The 19336-nt window shown below is 44.1% G+C and overlaps 1 protein-coding gene across 2 annotated transcripts in view; it reads left to right on the top strand.

Moving 5' to 3' along the window:
• Positions 1-19336, top strand: part of RASSF8 (Ras association domain family member 8) — a 146199-nt gene that overhangs the window by 65749 nt on the left and 61114 nt on the right. Inside the window, exon 2 of one of the 2 annotated variants that reach the window (XM_053255222.1) lies at positions 16857-17001. The exons of the other annotated variant lie outside the window; for it this stretch is intronic. The gene's annotated coding sequence lies outside the window, so the exon portion shown is untranslated. The remainder of the gene's footprint in view (positions 1-16856; positions 17002-19336) is intronic. 2 annotated transcript variants of the gene reach the window in all.

The following is a 19336-nucleotide window of genomic DNA, read 5'->3' on the forward strand; positions in this document are numbered from 1 at the left end:
AATCCCTTTTGTCATTGCTGCTGTTCATTTTCGAATCTTTGTTGCTTCAAATTCAGTGGGGTGTGTTTCTCTTCTACTGGCATTTTCTACAAGGTAACAAGCTCTTGGTTTGGTTCCCAGTGTGCATATGTTTAGGTTTTAGGAAACGGCATTAATTGTTTTCTCTTCTCGAAAATCAGGACAATAAAATATCATGAAAACTAGCCTACATCAGTAATGAATTTGTATATTGTGAGTCTGCTTCTTAGGTCCTTTCCTTGAGGAATCCCTTTGGGTATACCTTTTCCTCAGGTCTGCAAGATTTTTCTCCCAAATGAATACTATTTTTTTTTAAAGTGGAAATAGAAGTCCAAGGAAAACTGCTGTAGCCCACACACAATCTCTCTTTGTCCTTGCATTCACCCATGATTTACACTCTGTATACATAGTTGATGGTTTATTTTATTTAATGTATTTCTATACCGCCCAAAATGTATGTCTCTGGTTAGTGCTTTCATCTTAAACTTGTGGCTTTTGCATCTTCCAGTTTATAATTAATTCCCATCTTTGCTACACAATAAATGAAGGGAAGCAGCCAAAGGAAACCCTACAAGCACTCAAAGATCACAAGTGACTAGTATTTAATTTTGCTACAGCTTCATTTCCTGTTTGGAATAAACTCTGCTTCTAATCTGTATGTTAGTGTCTACTGTGCGGCAGATTGTGGTTCCTGGTTCAGAGAAACTCATTTTGTTTTACTTCTGATGTACTGTGATCCAATTAGCCAAATGATAGTATTAACACCTGCATTGTTTGTTTCTTTCTCACAACCCATCTGTTCCTAGTAACAGTACAGTCAGTGGTGTAAGTATTGGTTTCTCTGATTATATCTGCATCTGTGGCCACACAGCACTCCTGATCTTCAAACTCTAGCTTAAGGTATTCTGTTGGCTTGTGTTCACTGTTTGTTCCTTGCATTGACTGAAGAGCAGTTGTCACAACTTAGTTTGTTTATAGAGCACTGTGTTGTGTACTCTCTTCTGTCTGATTAAATAGACTGAATAAACCATAGGTTCTAGATTCCTCAGAGCCACTGTATGGGAAATCATATAGAATAGTGGATGTCTATCTGTCTTTTTTTCACAGTGTTGTGGGCCTGACATGCTCTGGAGTCAGGACTTGAATCAAGTGTGTCACTGGATTTAAAAAGCAAAAGCAGTTGAGTCTTCCAGCCAGTAGAGGGTGCCAAAACCCAGCTCTGGTCATCTCTTCATTCTGGCACCAAGTCTTTAAAAACTCTATCTTTCTTGCTTCTTCTCCTCTCCCCTTCAGATTTCCTTTCTTCCTCCCCAAGCTTGCTCAGATGAGAGTTGAGTCCTTTGCTTTATTTTCTAAAAAACAAACATGTATTTTCAGTTTCTTAATTAGGCTAATTGGATCCCATACCCCCCCATCGTTTGGTGCTGTTTTACTTTGATTTCCATTCACGCTTGTGGATCCTTCCCACACAGGAGACACTTTGGTGGGCTTCCTCTCAGAGGAGCCTCAATCTGGGGATTGGGGGCAATCTCTGGTTAAACAAAAAGAGCCCCCCAGAAACATTGGTGCTGCTCTGCTTCCCTTCCAACTAAAAGGAAGCAAGGTGTCTTTGCACAAGGCTCCCAAACAGCTTCAAACTGTTCTGGGAAAACGGAAAAGATATCCAGACACTGCACTGCTCCCATCAGCAAGTGTTTACAGCTTAAAGCAGTTTGCGATGCTGCACTGCTCAAGCTATGCCCTCCTACTCCTGAAGAGGAGGAGCCATAGGTGACTATCACCAGGTTTGCTAAACTACCCTATCCTTTGCCCGACAGCTGGAGGCGCCAACTTTGCTTTCCTCTCCTCCACCTAATTGGCATTCAAAAGGGCCCTTTTCTCCCTTGACAACCATCATGGCTATTGTAGCAACTCAGGGCTCCAGCCTCATGCTTACACCACCCCAGCACCCTGTCTCTTTGTTCAGCATAGCAGTTTCTACACAAATAGCATCTGGGGACAACAGCAACCACCTGCATCACCTATTGCCTCACATCTCTGCTTCAAAAACTGTGAGCACAGCCCCTATTTCTGGGGCAAAGATCCATCTTGGCCATCTCACCCTCCACCCTCCCCAAGCCCAAGGGAGGGAGGGCTGCCCGAGGATATCTGAGTGGAATAAAGAACTAGTGGCCAAAGAGCTCAAATTCCATCTTTTGTTTGATGCTCATCAGCCAAAAGCTCCTTTAGTCCATCTGCTTCACCTAGGGACAATACTGTCCATCTGGTCCATCTGCTTCACCTAGGGACAATACTGATAACATTCCAACTAGACCACATTCTTCCTCATCGCCTGTTTCCTGCTCTAACAGAGATGCTATTATTATTTCCTCGATAGAAAAGGGCTGCTTCATACTTGCCCTCCAACTATCTGGAAAAAAGAGGCCACCATTCTTCTAGGCTCTCTCAGCGGCTCCCCTGAGTACAAGAGGCCTTCCCCCTTACCACCCAGTCCAGTTTTTAGAGCTCCTTCTCGATGTCCAACTAAGCCACCCATTCTGGTTTCCAACTCTTTCCCTAAGGAACTGGAATCAGACCCTCCACCTGATAAAAAGGAAGGGGAACTATTGGAGGAGAACACTGCACAGCAGCCCTCTTATCTCCACCTGCCTCTTCACACCTTCAAAGTACTTCTTGCTAAAGTTAAGAGAATCATTGATGTGACTCCTCCTGACCCTTCTCCCTCCACAGCTAATTCATCAGCAGATTTTCTCTTTTTCTTCTGATGACAGAAGAGAATATTTCTGTCTCATCTAGAGGAATGGACATTGGGTACTCTCTCCAAAACGTTCTGTGTCCCTTGTTGATGTCCCTGTGGCACAATTGATCTCTGGAGCGATCCTAAATAGAGATGAGGATGAACAACTCAAGGCTTCTGACTACAAAAAGAAGTGACTTTATTGAGAAAATCCCATACTGTATCTGCAACAGTGATCAGAGCAGCCACAGCTAATTCTGTATTTGCTAGGGCTTCTATAATGGGGACAAAGGAGCTTCTAGAGGAAGTCCCCTACCCCAGGACACCCCAAACAAAGACAAGGTCTCAACAAAATAGCCAAAGCAGCAGCTTTCATGACTGACTCCGGTCTAGATTGCATTCAATAGGCCTCCAGAGCAATGGCATTGTACGTGGCCATATTTAGAGCCTTATGGCTCAAACACTAAAATGTGAGTTTTAAATCCAAACTAAACTTAGCCTTTACCCCCTTCAAAGGAGCAAAAATCTTTTGATTCTCTTGAACCTGTTCTTATAGAGACCTGTGACAAAAAGAAGGCAATGCCTTCTACCCACAAACACTAATGTAAGCAGCCCAGATTACAACAGCATTCCTTTATTCCTTCAGGACCTTTTCTAAATTCAGAGACAATTGCTCCTCAAAACCGGCTTGGTGTAGCCAGTGGTATGTAAGAAACGGAGCCCCTGCAAAACCTCACGCCAATTCTCCACCCTCTCAAATAAATGCTCCCGAAAGCAATGACGGGTAGGGGGCCATCTGCAATAATTTCCCCCTACCTGGGTCAGTTCCACCCAAGACAAATGGCTGCTAAACACTATTTCCTAGGGCTACTCCCTCAGCTTAAACCACCTTCCCCCTCAACTACTTTAGTGTTTCCCCCAGTGTCAAAAAATCCAGAAACACATCTCAGGATGACTTAGGTCATTCTTCGTCTCCTATAAATTCATGCCATAGAACCAACACCCTTGACTAAAGCATGTCAAGGTGCTTATTGTATTTTTTTGTTTGGTCCCAAAGGATGACTGATCATGGATAGCAGTTCTTGACCAGAAGTGACTTGGCCATTTCATTCGCAAGAGAAAATTCCAGATGGAATCTCTCTATACTATCAGAGGCTATTCAACCAAGTGAGTTCCTAGTATCTATAGATCTTTTAAAGGCTTACCTACATATTCCTATCCTTTCAGGAATTGCCACTGACAATTCCTATGGTTCTTTTATAACCAACATTTCCACTACAAGGCTCTACCCTTCGGCCTCTTCTCTTCGGCACATATGAGAATCCAAGGCCTCCACGTCCATCCATTCTTCAATGACCTTCTACTTTGTTCTCCTTGTTTCCATCAATGGAAGATTGATGTACACCTGACACTACATCTTCTGGATAGCCATAGCTTTATAGTCAACCTCATGAAGAGCCATCTCATACACCTCAAACACTCTCAACACCCCAGAACTAGGGTTTTGGCGTCCTCTACCAGCTGGAAGGAAGACTGAACTTAGCTGCTTTTCAAATCAAGTCCTGTCTCCAGAGGATGTTGGTTCTGCAGTCCATTTCTAAGGATGACCTTCCTACACTGTGAAAAAGAATCCTTCATGGTAAGTCCAATGTTCCTTTCTCTTTCTCCCTTTTCCCAATCCCTGCTCTCACCTGGTTTTGAGCCTTTCTAGGACTACTTGTGAATTATCAGGGGTTCTCTAACCTTGTGAACTTTTGTCCATCCTTTCTAAACTTTCTCTACTTTTAGAATAAGCAAACAGGCACCAACCATCTGTGAGCAAACCTGTGGAACAGATTTGTATATGCAGTGGTGGGCATCTGCTTGCTGCTGAACGTGTGGAACTATGGATGAAGGCTTACCAGAATTAGAAGAGGAATAGCACAGGTATTCTTGCTTCCCCTCAAACTGCACCAACAAGCATTATCGGAACAGCGCAGCAGCTCCTCCTGTGCTTCTTTTGTTACTAAAGCAGTTTGGAATATTGAGAGGGTAATCACCCCCATGATCTCCAGTGTGGATTGTTAAGGGTTGTCTTTGGGGGCATTTAGCCATTCAGTTTGTGAATGATTAGGAGAAGGAAGGTTCCACCTTTTGCAGGGTCCTATCCCTCCATAGAATTTCTCTTATACCCAAGGTGTCCTTCATCACCTTAGTTTGAGGTGCCTTCCTCCCTTCAGTTTGAGAACCTAGGTATAAGGTATATCTTGTGTATGGAGAACAGTAAGCCACAGCAAAAGGAGATGTGTAATGGTATTCAACTTTTTTTTTTCATGATTCAAGAATTATAATTTTTATGACATGCCTATTTAATTACTAACTTGCTATTTGTTCTCCTCCATAGAATCCAAGGGCTTCTTAGTTCCCCTGTCCCTTTGGTCTTTGCAATTTGCCTTTTCAACTGGCTATGGCATAGTTGCCCTTAATGACCTTTTAATTATTTATTTATTTTTATTTATTTATTTTACATATTTTTATACCTCACAAAACTGGGCGGTTTACAAGAAGATAAAAACAACATTAAAACGTTAGTTAAAAACAAAAACAAGAAATTTAAAACACAATTTAAAATTTCTAAAACAGTATTCTAAAAGAACATTAAAACAATCAAAACAGTATCAGTTAAAAGCCTGGGTGAACAGATGCGTCTTTAAAGACTCTTTAAAAATTGCCAGAGATGGGGAGCCTCTTATTTCACTAGGGAGCGCATTCCAAAGCCTCGGGCAGCAACGGAGAAGACCCGTCCCTGAGTAGCCACCAGACGAGCCGGTGGCAAATGCAGATGGACCTCTCCTGATGATCTCAATGGGCGGTGGGGTTCATAACGAAGACGTTCTCTTAAATACCCAGGGCCCAAGCTGTTTAGGGCTTTATAGGTTATAATTAACGCCTTGTATTTTTCCTGGAAACGTATCGGCAGCCAGTGTAACTCCTTCAATACAGGAGTAATATGGTCTCTGCAAGATGACCCAGAGACCAGCCTGGCTGCCGCGTTCTGAACCAACTGTAGTTTCTGGACTACATACAAGGGCAGCCTCACATAGAGCACATTACAGTAATCCAGTCTGGAGGTAATCCAGTCAGCAGATGTACCACTGTTTTGAGGTCATCTCTCAAGAAACGGATGCAGCTGGCATATCAGCCGAAGCTGATAGAAGGCACCTCTGGCCACTGCTTCAACCTGGGACACCAGGGAGAGACTTGTATGCAGAAGCACCCACAGACGGTGTACCTGTTCCTTCTGGGGAGGTGTGACCCCATCCAGAACAGGCAGATCAAAATCATCTCCCGAGTTTCGACCCCGCACATGAGTACCACCGTCTTATCTGGATTCAGTCTCAGTTTGTTATCCCTCATCCAGCCCGTTACCGACTCCAGACAGGCATTTAGGGAGGTTATGCCCTCCTCCAATGATGCTGACATGGAGAAATAGATTTGGGTGTCATCAGCATACTGATAACACCCTGCACCAAATCTCCTGATGATCTCTCCCAGCAGTTTCATGTAGATGTTAAACAACATTGGCGACAATACAGAGCCCTGAGGGATACCATACAAAAGTTCAGATTTTGGAGAACAGTCTCCAAGGGACACCATCTGGAACCTGCCCTAGAGGTAGGAGTGGAACCACTGCAGAGCAGTGCCTCTCACTCCCAACCCCTTCAGACGTTCCAGAAGAATACTATGGTCGATAGTATCGAAAGCCGCTGAGAGGTCCAAAAGGACCAACCACATTTCCTCTGCCAATTCCCAGTTAGAGATCATCCATCAGGCCGACCAAGGCAGTCTCCACCCCATAGCCAGCCCGGAAGCCAGTTTGAAATGGGTTGAAATGGGTTTGAAGATAATCAGTTTCCTCCAAGACTGTCTGGAACTGGGAGGCCAGCACTCTCTCAATTACCTTGCCCAACCACGGAAGCCTGTAGTTACTCAGCTCTGAGGGATCCAAAGTAGGCTTCTTCAGAAGCAGTCTAAATAATTGTCTCCTTAAGACTAGGAGGCATCCTACCTTCCCTCAGAGATGCATTTATAATCTCTACCAGGCCTTCTACAACAACTGCCCTGCCAGATAGTATAAGCCATGTCGGACAAGGGTCAAGAGAACAGGTGGTAGGCCGCACCGTTCCAATCAACTTGTCCACATCCTCAGGAGTCACAAACTGGAATTGATCCAATGTAACCACACAAGAGGAGTCGCTGGACACCTCCACTTCAGACACTGAAGTAATTGTGGAGATGGAGTCTAAGTTGGCCTGAATACGAGATATTTTCCCCACAAATAATTCATTAAACACATCACAGCAGGTAATCAATGGTTCCAGATTCTGATTCAAGGGAGGAGGGGCACATACTAGCCCTCTCACAACCCTGGAAAACTCCTTCAGACGTGAACTTGCGGATGCAATACGGGCAGAAAAGAATCGCTTCTTTGCCACACATATCGCCTGAGCATAGGTCTTCAAATGAGCTCTATGTTGCTATCTGTCAGATTCAAGCCAAGTCTTTCTCCTTGTGCTCCAATTGTCTGCCTCGCTGCTTCAGCCCCCATAGTTCTTCCATATACCAAGGGGGCAGTTCTGAAGCGAGTCGGAGAGGACGCTTAGGAACAATCATGTCTACTGACCCAGTGAGTTTGCTGTTCCAATTCTCCACCAGGACATCAACAGGATCACCAGCAGAGCCAACACTAAATCCCTCCAAGGCTTCTTGAAATCCTATTGGATCCAACAACCTTCTCAGGCGGACCATCCTAATAGGTCCCTCGTCCCTGCGGAGGTGGGAAATGATTGTGAGTCTAACCTTAACCAGATGGTGGTCCGTCCATGACAATGGGGAAATCACAGGATTCCCCACCCATGGAACACCACCCTGATCAGAGTGAAAGACCAAATCAAGCGTGCGACCAGCAATGTGTGTCAGCCCTGAGAGCACTTGGGATAGGCCCATAGTCATCATGGCCACTATGAACTCCTGAGCCTCCCCGGACAAATGGTCTCAAATTGAACATTGAAGTCCCCCAGCACCACAAGCCTGTGGGACTCCAACACCAAGTCCGAGACCAAGTCTGTCAGCTCAGTTAGGGACTCTATTGAGCAGTGGGGCGATCAGTACACTAACAGAAGTCCCAGTCTATCCCTGGTCCCCAGAATTAAGTACACATATTCGATATGGTCCGACACACTAACAGGGATCCTGGTAAGGGAAAGGTTATTCTTATAGACCACAGCCACTCCACCTCTCCACCCACGGTCCCTCACCCGCTCCTGAACAGAGTACCCTGGAGGGAGAAGCTGGGAACACACTGGTCCCAGCTTAGCCACCTATTTCACTGTGTCTCACATTTCATAATAGGAAATACTTTCCCAAAAGGCTCATCTGAATTAATGCAGAGAAATCTAATTAATTTGTTTGTTTACATTTTGCATTTTTTCTATGGACTCTGCAGTGATGTGGCTTTTCTGGAAAATTTACTGATGCAAAGTTGACTAGAATTCAATTTGGCATGTATGTTTGACTTATTCAATAAGTTGAACTAAAAAAAAAAGTACACAATTTAACATGCTGTATCAAACATATCTGGTCCCCCCTCCCAATAGTTAAAAGTATTTGAAGTAAAATACTTGATTAAGGGGGGGAAATCCAATAAAGCATACTTAATGTGACTTAAATGCTATATTCAACCCAGCAGCTTGGATTATAATGATACAATCTATATATTTAATTCTCTTGGGACATGCGTGTCCAGGATTTGGCGGTGGAACTCTCGTGACACGCTGCGAGAGTTTCAAAGTGAGGAGTCAGGAGGAGAGGGGGAAGAAAGTGCTGGCGGTGGCCGGCCGGCCTGCAGAGGAGGGGGGAAAGAAATGCGGCAGCGGGCAGCAGGAGAGAAAGGCGGCGGGCGGAGGAGAAAAAAGCCGCAGCGGCAGGCGGACGGGGGTGAGGAAAAACGGTGGCGGTGGGGCCCTTCTTGGCCGCCCGCCGCAGCTCTGGGGGGGGGGGAGAATGGGAGGGGAGGAGGGCTGGAGAGCGCACGCTGGAGGGAAGGGGGAGAGACCAGGGTAGGAGGAAGAGGGAGGGGGAAACAGCCGGCCCCAAAGCGCCGCACAGATGCTCTGTGCGGGGTCGGCTACTACAAAGTAATTTTGTAGTGTCTTGTGGTGGGGAAGCTGAGAGATGCAACAAGGATGTGATGCTAAATCTTCTCCACAGCTCTCAAGGGTTCCTGCTGCTGCTGTTGTCCTTAAGGGAACTGCAGCACACCTAGGAAGAATCATGTTCCCCAAGCATGTTGCCAGGCAGCACTGTATGGGAAGTGTTGCATCTTTCCCAGAGATGAATGTTTTTATTTCAGTCTCTCAAGTGTGTGTGTGTTTGGTTGCTTTTTTGTTGTTGTTTCCATCTAGTTTCTAGCAAATTGTTGAAAATGACTCTGTGAATTGCTGTTGGATACCAGTAGTGGTATTGCAATCATGAAACACTTTCCCACCTTTCTGACCCTATTGGATTGAATATTTTTTTTCACATTGGCTGATATCCTAACTAAATTACTTGGTGAAAGTCCCCCGTAAATAGTGCTCAAGTAACTTCTGGATAGTACTACTGAGTAACTTAGTCTGAGTGTCAGCAGGTGTTCCTTTCAGTCCCATCTGATGACTCAGTGTTAAAGTGCAAGTTTAATTTCCCGGGTTCAATCCCTAGCTTTGCCAGTTAAAAAATCTTGGGTAATGGGGTTGGGAAAGACCTGTGCTGGAGATTTTGAAGAATCAATGCCATTTGGAGAAGATTTTAGCCAGTGGTCTGGCTCAGTACAGGGCAGCTTCATATTTGCATTCATATAAAGGTAAAGTGTGTGGTCAAGTTGATTTCGACTCCTGGCGCCCACAGAGCCCTGTGGTTGTCTTTGGTAGAATACAGGAGGGGTTTACCATTGCTGCCTCCTGCACAGCATGAGATGATGCCTTTCAGCATCTTCCTATATTGTTGCTGCCCGATATAGGTGTTTTCCATAGTCTGGGAAACATACCAGCAGGGATTTGCACCGGCAACCTTCTGCTTGTTAGTGAAGCATTTCTCCTTTGTGCCACTTAAGATGGTTTTGCATTCATTTACTTATATTAAAAATAAAAATAAATAAATCCCAAATTCAAATAGCTTTGTTCATACACTACCCTCCTAATAAAGGGACATAAGATTTTGAGTTCCCTTCTGCCTGCCTTAGAAATCCCAATGAAAATCTTGTTTCTACCTGCAATCAGAACAAAGAGGGGAATGGAGAGGTTCTTGGCATCAGCTCTGGACTTCTCCTTCCATGTTCCTTTGGAGAGCCATGTTGGAAGGTCACTGGCCTGTCCTCCAAATACCAAGCTAAATACGTCCGGGTTTATTGTGTGTATAAAAACTCATAATGATTTAGGATGCACTTCTATGCATGTTCAGTTGGGATTAAGACCTATTGGGGTTTACTTCTGTGTAACCATGTATAGAATTGTACATTGTTAGAATAACCAAAGCAACTCCAAGCTTTGGACATCTCCAACAAGTATCTTTCATTGACTAAAATAACCCTTGAAATAAAACAGGTGTTTTCTTTCTTGCTGTCCTGCTGTGAGGCATTTTTTGATTGGCCTCAAGATTACCTTGAGGCCATTCTGCATCTCATGTTCACTACAGTGAACAAAGGTGGTGTGTATAGGGGGAAAGCACTGGAAGAAGACTGCTTCCCTGTGGGCTTTCCAAGGAGGTGCTGAAACTCAGCAGGGCTCCATTCTTTTTAAGGGGCTCCAGGAATTGGTAGGGAGTCAGTGAGTGGAGGCATATGTTGGGAATACTTTCCTCCATAAAGTACATGAGAGGCTATGCAGATTATTTGATTTTCGGTATTTTGGGGCCAAATATTTGTACTGGCCTAATGTATACAAGAGGAGGAACTTGAGTACTATTGTTTAAAACTGTGACCTTCAAACATTCTATCTTCAGAGAACCTTTTCCACAGGAATCTTTGCATGCTAAATTCAAGGCTGTGTCCAGGGGCACATAGTTTGTAGGACAGGCCACAGTTTTCTTTTGGGAAGGGGGGTGGTCTTCTGTCCCTTTTAGGCCCCATGAATGAAATGTGCATCCTAGAATACATGTAAGATACTCTTAAAATTGCACAGTGCAAGGCAAGATGTCATCCAGGGAAGCTTATCCACCACGAATATAACACTTTTCTTGCTGAGAAACCCCAGACAAATTTACAAGAATCCCAGAGATGTTGGGAAGGCAACTTAAAAAACCCCTGGCTTAATACACAGACACTAAAGCAGTGTACTCCCTGATATTATGAAGCATAATCTTGATACGGACTCAACAGGATCACTGCTTGCTGTCGGGTTGCCCTTTCTCTGCTGCTTGTAGTTGTGTTTGGATGAAAGATACGTTATCAAGTAGGTCCTGCCCTAGTTGGAAAGCTGACAAGATCAAAATCCAGGGACTTGGATATTACGTTATTTTAATGCCTAAAACAAATGGGGAATTGAGATTATGAGACTAACACATTTTGTACACTATGTTTTGCCACTGGCAATTTAAAATTCACCCTATACTACCAGTAAACTGAGATAGTGACTTTCCCTCAGACCCAGTTTAGCTACTGCACCAAAAGGTTGTTGCTACAAATCTGACGTGTTTTTTCTTATTTCTTATTTATTTATTTGATTTCTGTACCGCCCTTCCAAAAACGGCTCAAGGCGGTTTACACTGAGAAATAACAAAGAAATAAGTCCCTTGCTACTATGAGGTGGCTGGATTTTATTTTTATTTTTTAGTACTTTGAAAGCAATTTTATGTAGAGTTCACAGGCATAGTTCACTTATACTTCTGAGTCTATTCTTACCACTTCAGGTATTGTGATTTAATGCTCATAAAAATTAGGGGCTGTTTTGTACAAAGTTAGACCACTGGTCCGTCTAGCCCAGTATTGTCTGCCTCTTAGAATCCCTTTTAATGAGAAAACCAGGGATTTAATTTGGGATTGTATGCATGTGAAGCATGATATATTCCCTATTTGTAACTGATCTAAGTTTGAGCTACTAGAAGTCAGTAGTATTGAGTGCTCCTCTGTATAAGAAGTTGCCTATCTGACTGTGTGTGTAATAATGCAGTACGTGTTTTTTCCCCTTTTCCTCTAAATCTCATAATCTAGCTGGAAAATGGATAATAAACTTGTGACTGCATTCTTCAGGAATGCCAGCTTGTCCCTTCTCCTTCTCAACAGCATCTAGCTTGTAGATTTAATGTGATTATGATAAAAGGTGCTGGTTATTCTTAGCCTGGTTGACAGCTAAATAACATTGACAACTAATTGGTGTTGGACTATTGTGTAATCAGTGTTCCCTCTAAGTATTGCGCATGTACACGCACACACAATTATTTTGCTATCTGTTCAGTTAATTTTAGGTTCTGCTCAGGTTGAATCAGGAAGGCCTCATTCTGAATGCGCATGCGCACACAATGCCTTGATATTGCCACCCAGAACAAAACTCATTCTGTGCATGGGGAGTGGGGGCAGGAGAGGGAACATGTGTTTAAACTGTTTCCCCACTCTTTCAAATAGGAAAACTCCTTAATTATTTCTCATATGCAACTGAAGTTTTGGATTGTTGACTGTTCTCTCATAATAGCTTGGGTGGGTTGGAGAGTGGTCGTACAGGGTGGGCATTTCCAATTATGAAAGCAGTGTGTGTTTGCAGGAAGCTCAGCACTGAAAAAAACTGGTTTTCATGACCTGATTTTCCAGTTGTCACGGGGAAAATCCTATATGGTAAGAGAGAAACCACCACCACCCTTCTGATAAAACAGAACTGTGTTTGTCAAATCACTCAGAGCAGAAGAATATTTTACTACCTGTGCTCTAGCCCCCTTCTTGGGGTGTGTTTGCAGAGGGGAGCATTGCCTTTCGTTCAAACAATTTTAGCATGTATATGTCAGTATGTATTTGTGTATATGAAAAGGTCTCCTTGAGTGGAACTTGACTAGTTGCCACTATCACTGTATTCTCCAGTGCTGGGAAGGACCTTCCAAAAATACATAGGTGGTGGCATGCAGCCAGTAAGGTGGCATGTTGAAAAAAAAGTGCAGTGGTGGAGCATCACAGATGGTGTGGAAGGATGCAATGTCAAATTATTTTAGAGTTGAGTCATGAGAGCCAAACGAAGGTACTAATAACACAAGTATAGAAAACCATTTGTAATTGCCTCCACATGTCATCTGAACCTATATCCAGGTAAAGGAACCTTTTATTTGCTCCTTTCTCTCAGCTTTGTTTGTGATGAACAGGAAGTCCAGCAGTAGTATGCAGACCTAGGTAAGCCGAGGTGTTGCCAATTCAGACTTGGGCTCCTGGAGACTTTTTTTCTAACTTGCAGGTCTGTGTAGGGTGGAGTGGGGAATGACACCATGAGCATGGACACTTGATGGGATTATGAGGATAGAACACAGCTTTGCATGCCCAGGACAGGAGAGGAAATAAGGCACCTCAAAACCATTCAGTTTGCCCAAGCTGGTCTGAGAGAGTGAAAGGAAAAGGTGAGGAACTCCTTTATTTCCTGACTCTTTCGCATATAGCTGGATGGAACCAGGGAGGGGGCGTGTTCTCAGTCCAAGGAGGACTAGCCACTGATCACGGGAGGTGCTGCTGCTTCTGCCTCCCCCTCAAGTTTCTGTTCTGCTAGGTTATAGGTTGAGGAGAGGATGCTGCTTGCTGGCAGCCACTTCTTGTTGCTGTGGCCCCTTGCATGAGCATGGGGCAAGGAGGTTGCCAGCAGCCCCTCATCGTTGCCCTGTGTTCTTGCAAAGGCTTGGAAGCATCCGATCTGGGTTGGGGTGTGTGTGTGTGTGTGTGTGTGGGTGGGTGTTGGTTGGTTGACACAATTCTGAATATCTTCCCTGGGTGCAGAAAAAGCATCTAGTCTAGACGCTAGACGGCAAATTTCCACCTACCCCAACTGTAACACTTATAACACAGACCCTGTGACCTGTAGTGTGGTAAAACTGAACAATTTGAGAATATATGGCAACTAGATTGGAGGGTGGTACATATGGATGTACAGGAGGTTACTAGCAGTAAAAGCTTTTCCTTCTCCCTTAGTTCAGTATGGCTTCAGCCGTGCTCTTGTCTTGGAGCACTAGAAGGATAATGTTCTAGATTTTTAAACAGCCAATTACCTGTGGTAAACAAGAATTGCTTTCAGGTGACCAGATAGAGAAGCTTTACAAAGTTCCTCCTTTCTTTTAAGCTGCAAATGACTGCCTTGAGACTGTAACAAGTAGGGGGGAAATCTAGTAACAGTTACCACATTGGTTTATATGCGGCATTTGTTTGTATTCCTTCCTGCTTCTCAGATCAGGCAGAGAGGCCTTATACAGTTAACCCTTTTTAGGAAATGATTAGTTGAGAAATAGAGATGGGTGTTTTCCTGTGGTAGCACCTACCCTCTGGAATTCCCAGTCTAGGGAGATCTACCGAGCCACTTCCTCAATGACAGATTACCGTATGGGCAGCGCCTATGGCAGCAAATCTTGGGGACCGGCATCTTGGAGGAAAGTTAATTCTTTCCCCAAAAACTTTTTAAAATGCCACTGTGTAGCAGCAGATGCTCCGCCCACCTCCTAAACCATCACAGGAGGTGAGATCTGGCACTGGAGGATGGCGGCAAAAAAGGTCCTCACTCAAGCCCGGCTTACTCGCAAATGACACAGAGCTGGCTATTTTGGGCATCTGCACATGTGTACATGTGCGCAGATGCCCATAATAGCCTGCTCTGTGTGAGTGTGGAGCTCTTTCACCACCATCCTCCAGTGCCTGACTTCATCTTCTGTTAGGGGGCAGGTGGAGCCTCCGCTGCTTACAGCAGCATTTTTAAAGGTAAAAAACAGAATTAAGTTTATTCCCCCAGCCCCCTTACTCTTGTCCCTGGGGTGGCAAATCTTTGGCCACAAAAAAGATTATGGGCCACAAAAAAGATTATGGGCCACAAAAAAGATTATGGGCCACAAAAAAGATTATGGGCCACAAAAAGATTAATCTGCCCCGCCCTTTCTTCCTTGCTTTCTACCATTACATGAAAACATTTCTGTACATATTTTTCTGTTTATAAAATGAACTTATTTTCATTGGGAAATGACCAGTACATTTATATGAGGAATGTATAAATAGCACTCAGCATATGTTGGCTGACATCCAGGCTAGTTTTCTTAATTGTACTACTCGGGAGTTACTCTAAAGGATTACTAAGTTTCAGTAGGACTTCCTCCAGTAAATTTAGTCAGGATCTTGGCCACTGTGCCTATACTAAAGCTGCTTCTGTTACAAATATGTATAGGAGAACATAAGGCTTCTGGAACTCTGATCCAAGGAGAGCTGGTCTTGTGGCAGCAAGCATGATTTGTCCCTTTAGCTAAGCAGGGTCTGCCCTGATTGCATATGAATGTGAGACGTGATGTGTGAGCACAGATATTCCCCTTAGGGGATGGAGCTGCTCTGAGAAGAGCAGAAGGTCCCAAGGTCCCTCCCTGGCATATCCAAGATAGGGCTGAGAGAGATTCCTGCCTGCAATCTTGGAGAAACCTCCCGTTTTTGTAGATGGTACTGAGCTAGATGGACCTATGGTCTGACTTGGTATTTTGGCAGCTTCCTATGTTCCTAGACTGGGAATAATGTTTGTGTAGTCTTGGGTTTCTTTGAGCAGGGAGGGCAGAAGGACTTAGACTCTTATTCCCAAATATTTTCTTGTATTCAGATATATCTTGTGCTCTGAAGATTGCCCCCAGTGGATCTCTACATCTTGGCATACACCAGGGGTGTCAAACTGTGGCCCTACAGCTGTTGTTGGCCTACAACTCCCATCATCCCCAGTCACCATGGCCAGTAGCCAGGGACGATGGGAGTTGTAGGCCAGCAACAGCTGGAGGGCCTCAGTTTGACACCCCTGGCATACACAATCAAGGGCTTGGTGGTGTCCTTTTTACCATGCCTGATATTCAAGTTAAATCCAGTAGAGAAAAGAGAAATTTGTGTTGAAAATTGTGATAGCAAACTGAATCAACATCAAGTGATGACTTAAGCCATAAGAGGAAATGATCTATATCAAAACATATTTGTATCAAAAGGGAAAATTTGGGGAGCTCTAGTTCAGTGAAAGGAAGACAAGCAAAGATGGGGTGGGGAGTAAACATGGCTTTCCTTGCACTATATGAGACAGGTCTGTTAAGTTGTTCCATCCAGATAACCTTTTTGTCCATAGATCTTCATCCTCTGCTTGGCTTTTATGGCTGCACCCAGTGGCTGTCTCAAAAATACAGCTTTTACTGTGTTTAAAAAAAGAAGAAAAGGCAGCAAATAGAATTAATCAGCTTGAAACTCAAAGGATACTAATAAAGAAAATACAGTTCCCAGGATAATTAAGTTCAGTATGTTTAACCTTGCTATCAAAAACCTCTGTCACATTTTAGCTGTAGATTGTGCAAGGAAGCCACCAATTTCTTCATTCTAGAATCCTTATTGCACACAACAAAAAAAGTTAGCTGACAGGTAAGAGAACACCACACACCTACCTCTGAAGGAACAATGCAAAAGGTGAGGTAAATGGTCAAATGCCCAAGTGTTACAAGGGTGGTAAGAAACTTGCTTTCAGATAATAATAGCCCTCTTATTTACAGAAATGCTTTAAAGCCAGCACATTGACCAGCACATTTTATATGCGGCATAAAATGCTGCCCTTATGGAGAAGAAAGGCGTGGTTCAGACAAAAGAAGATACCAAAGTTTCCTGCAACATTTATTTAAATTTTTATGCCACCTCACCGAGATGGCTCTAGGTGGTTCACAAATATAAAAACAGATAAACAAATAATTCATTTAAACAAAATTAAATCATTTCAGTACTCACTAAAGGTCAGGCTAAAAAAAATGTTTTTTAAGGTTGCTAAAACTCTTAAGCTTCAGCTTTATTTATTTGATTTGATTTATATACCATCCCTCCTAAAATGGCTCAGGGTAGTTTACATTACATTCATATCCATAGGGAGTGCTTTCCGGAGCCCAGGAGCAGCTACAAAGAAGCTTTGATCCCAAGTTGCTGCCAGGCAAGCTGGCGGCAGCCGAAGATGGCCCTCTCCTGCTGACTTGAATGTGCAATGGGGATCATTCTGAAGAAGGTGCTCTCCCAGGTAACCTGGTCCTAAACCATTTTAGAGCTTTAAAATTAGTTACCAGCACTTTGTATTTTGCCCAGAAATGTATCGCCAGCCAGTGCAGCTGCTTTAAAACAGGCATAATATGATCTCTCCAAGAAACCCCAGATACCAATCTGGCTGCTGCATTTCGAACTAATTGAAGTTTCTGAACAACATAGAAAGGCAACCCTATATACAATGTATTGCAGTAGTCAAGCTGAGAAGTTACCAGTGAGCGCACCACAGTTTTGAGATCATTATCTTCAGGAAAGGGATGCAGCTGTCATATCCACTGAAGTTGATAGAAAGCACTCCAGGCCATAGCCACTACCTGAGACACCAGGGTGAGGCCTGGGTCCAGAAGCACTCCCAAGTTCCATACCAGTTCATTGGTGGAGGGTGGGGGACGGAGGATGCAGTCCCATTCAGAACAGGAAGTTCTATCACATCCCTCCAATCCCTCACCATTAGTACCTCCATCTTGTTTGGATTCAGCTTCAATATTATTCCTCATCATCCATCCCATTACTGCCTGAAGGCAGGCATTTAGGAGAGCTATGCCATTTCCTGATGATGATGTCATGGAGAAATAGATTTTGGGTGTCATCGGCATATTAATACCCTGCTCCAAAAACCCCAGTGACCTCACCCAGCGGTTTCATATAGATGTTAAAAAGCACTGGAGATAGAATGGAGCCTCTCGCATAAGAGATAGGAATGGAACCACTGCAAAGCAGTACCCCCTATTCCAAAATCTCCCAAATGATTCAGAATAATACCATAGTTGATGGTATCGAAAGCTGTAGAGAAGTCCAAAAAACACAGCAGAGTCTCACTCCCTCTGCTGATTCCTTGGTATAGATCATCCATCAGGCCGATCAAGGCTGTCTCAACCCTGTAGTCTGTTCAAAAGCCAATTTGAAGTGGGTCTAGATAATCTGCTTCCTCCAAAACTACCTGGAGTTGATCAGCCTTGCCTCTCAATCACCTTGCTCAATCGCCTTGCCCAAGGAAGGTTGGATACCAGCCTATAATTATCCATCACTGAGGGTTCTAGGGCAGGCTTAAGTAAAGAGCTCACAATTGCTTCCTTGAAATGTGGAGGCATCTTGCCCTCCCCTAGTGAGACATTTGATGTCAATTAGGCTATCTAACAGCCTCCCTATTAGAAGATATAAGCCATTTGGGGCATGGATCTAGAAGACAGGTGGTAGGCCAGACAACTCTCAAGAAGCCTGTCTACATCTTCAGGAGTCACAAACTGATCCATTCTAATCAAACAAGAGGAATTACTGGACACCCCTATCATTGACTCTGCAGTAACGGTAGAGTCCAAGTTGGCCCTAATCCAAAAGACTTTATCCACAAAAACGGTTATTAAAGGCATCACAGTGGGATAAAGAAGACTCCAAATTCAAGTTCAGAGATGAGGGGACCTGAGTCAATCCCCTTACAATTCTGAACAGCTCTACTATACGTGAACTTGCAGGTGTGATACGTGCAGAATAGAATTGCTTCTTTGCTGCACATGCCACAGTATAAGTCCTTTAAATTGGCTTTTGCCATATTTTGTCATATTCAAGTTGAGATCTCCTCTGCTTGCACTCTTGTCCTCTCCCTTGCCGCTTCATCTCCTGTAGCTGTTCTGTATACCATGGGGCTGATTTCAGTGTGAAACAGAGGGGATGCTTAGGGCCAATCTTGTCTACTGGACTGTCAAGTTCCCTATTCCAGGTCTCCACCAGGACAGCAACAGAATCACTGGTAGAACCAACTCTAAAACTTTCCAAGGCCTCTTGGAATCCTTTGGTATCCAAAAGGCTTCTTGGGTGGACCATACTAATACATCCTGCACCCCTGCAGAGGTGGGTTGTGGCCATGGAACCAAACTTAACCAGATGGTGGTCCATCTATGGCAATGCAGACACTCTAGGAGCCCCCATCCACAGAACACCACTCTGATCTGAGCAAAAAACCAAATTGAGGCATTACCAGCTATATGTGTTGGCCCTACAACCAGTTGAGATAGGCCCATAGTTGTCATGGCCTCTATGAACTCCTGAGCAGCACCAGACAAGCTAGTTCCAAAAATGAACATTGAAGCCCCCCCCAGTGTCAACTCCACAACCAGTTTGGTCAGCTCAGTAAGGGACTCAGTTGGACGGTAGGGTGCTTGAAACACCAACAGAATCATCAATCTATCCCTGGTCTCCAGGCCAAAGTATAAATACTCAGTATAGGCCTGCTCTTTCACATCGATTCTGGTAAGGGAGATGTTGTTGTTCCTATCCATCACAGCCACTCCACACACACCCCACCCACTTCCCCA

This window comes from Hemicordylus capensis, chromosome 5 (genome assembly GCF_027244095.1).
Source record: "Hemicordylus capensis ecotype Gifberg chromosome 5, rHemCap1.1.pri, whole genome shotgun sequence".
NCBI classification, from domain to species: domain Eukaryota; kingdom Metazoa; phylum Chordata; class Lepidosauria; order Squamata; family Cordylidae; genus Hemicordylus; species Hemicordylus capensis.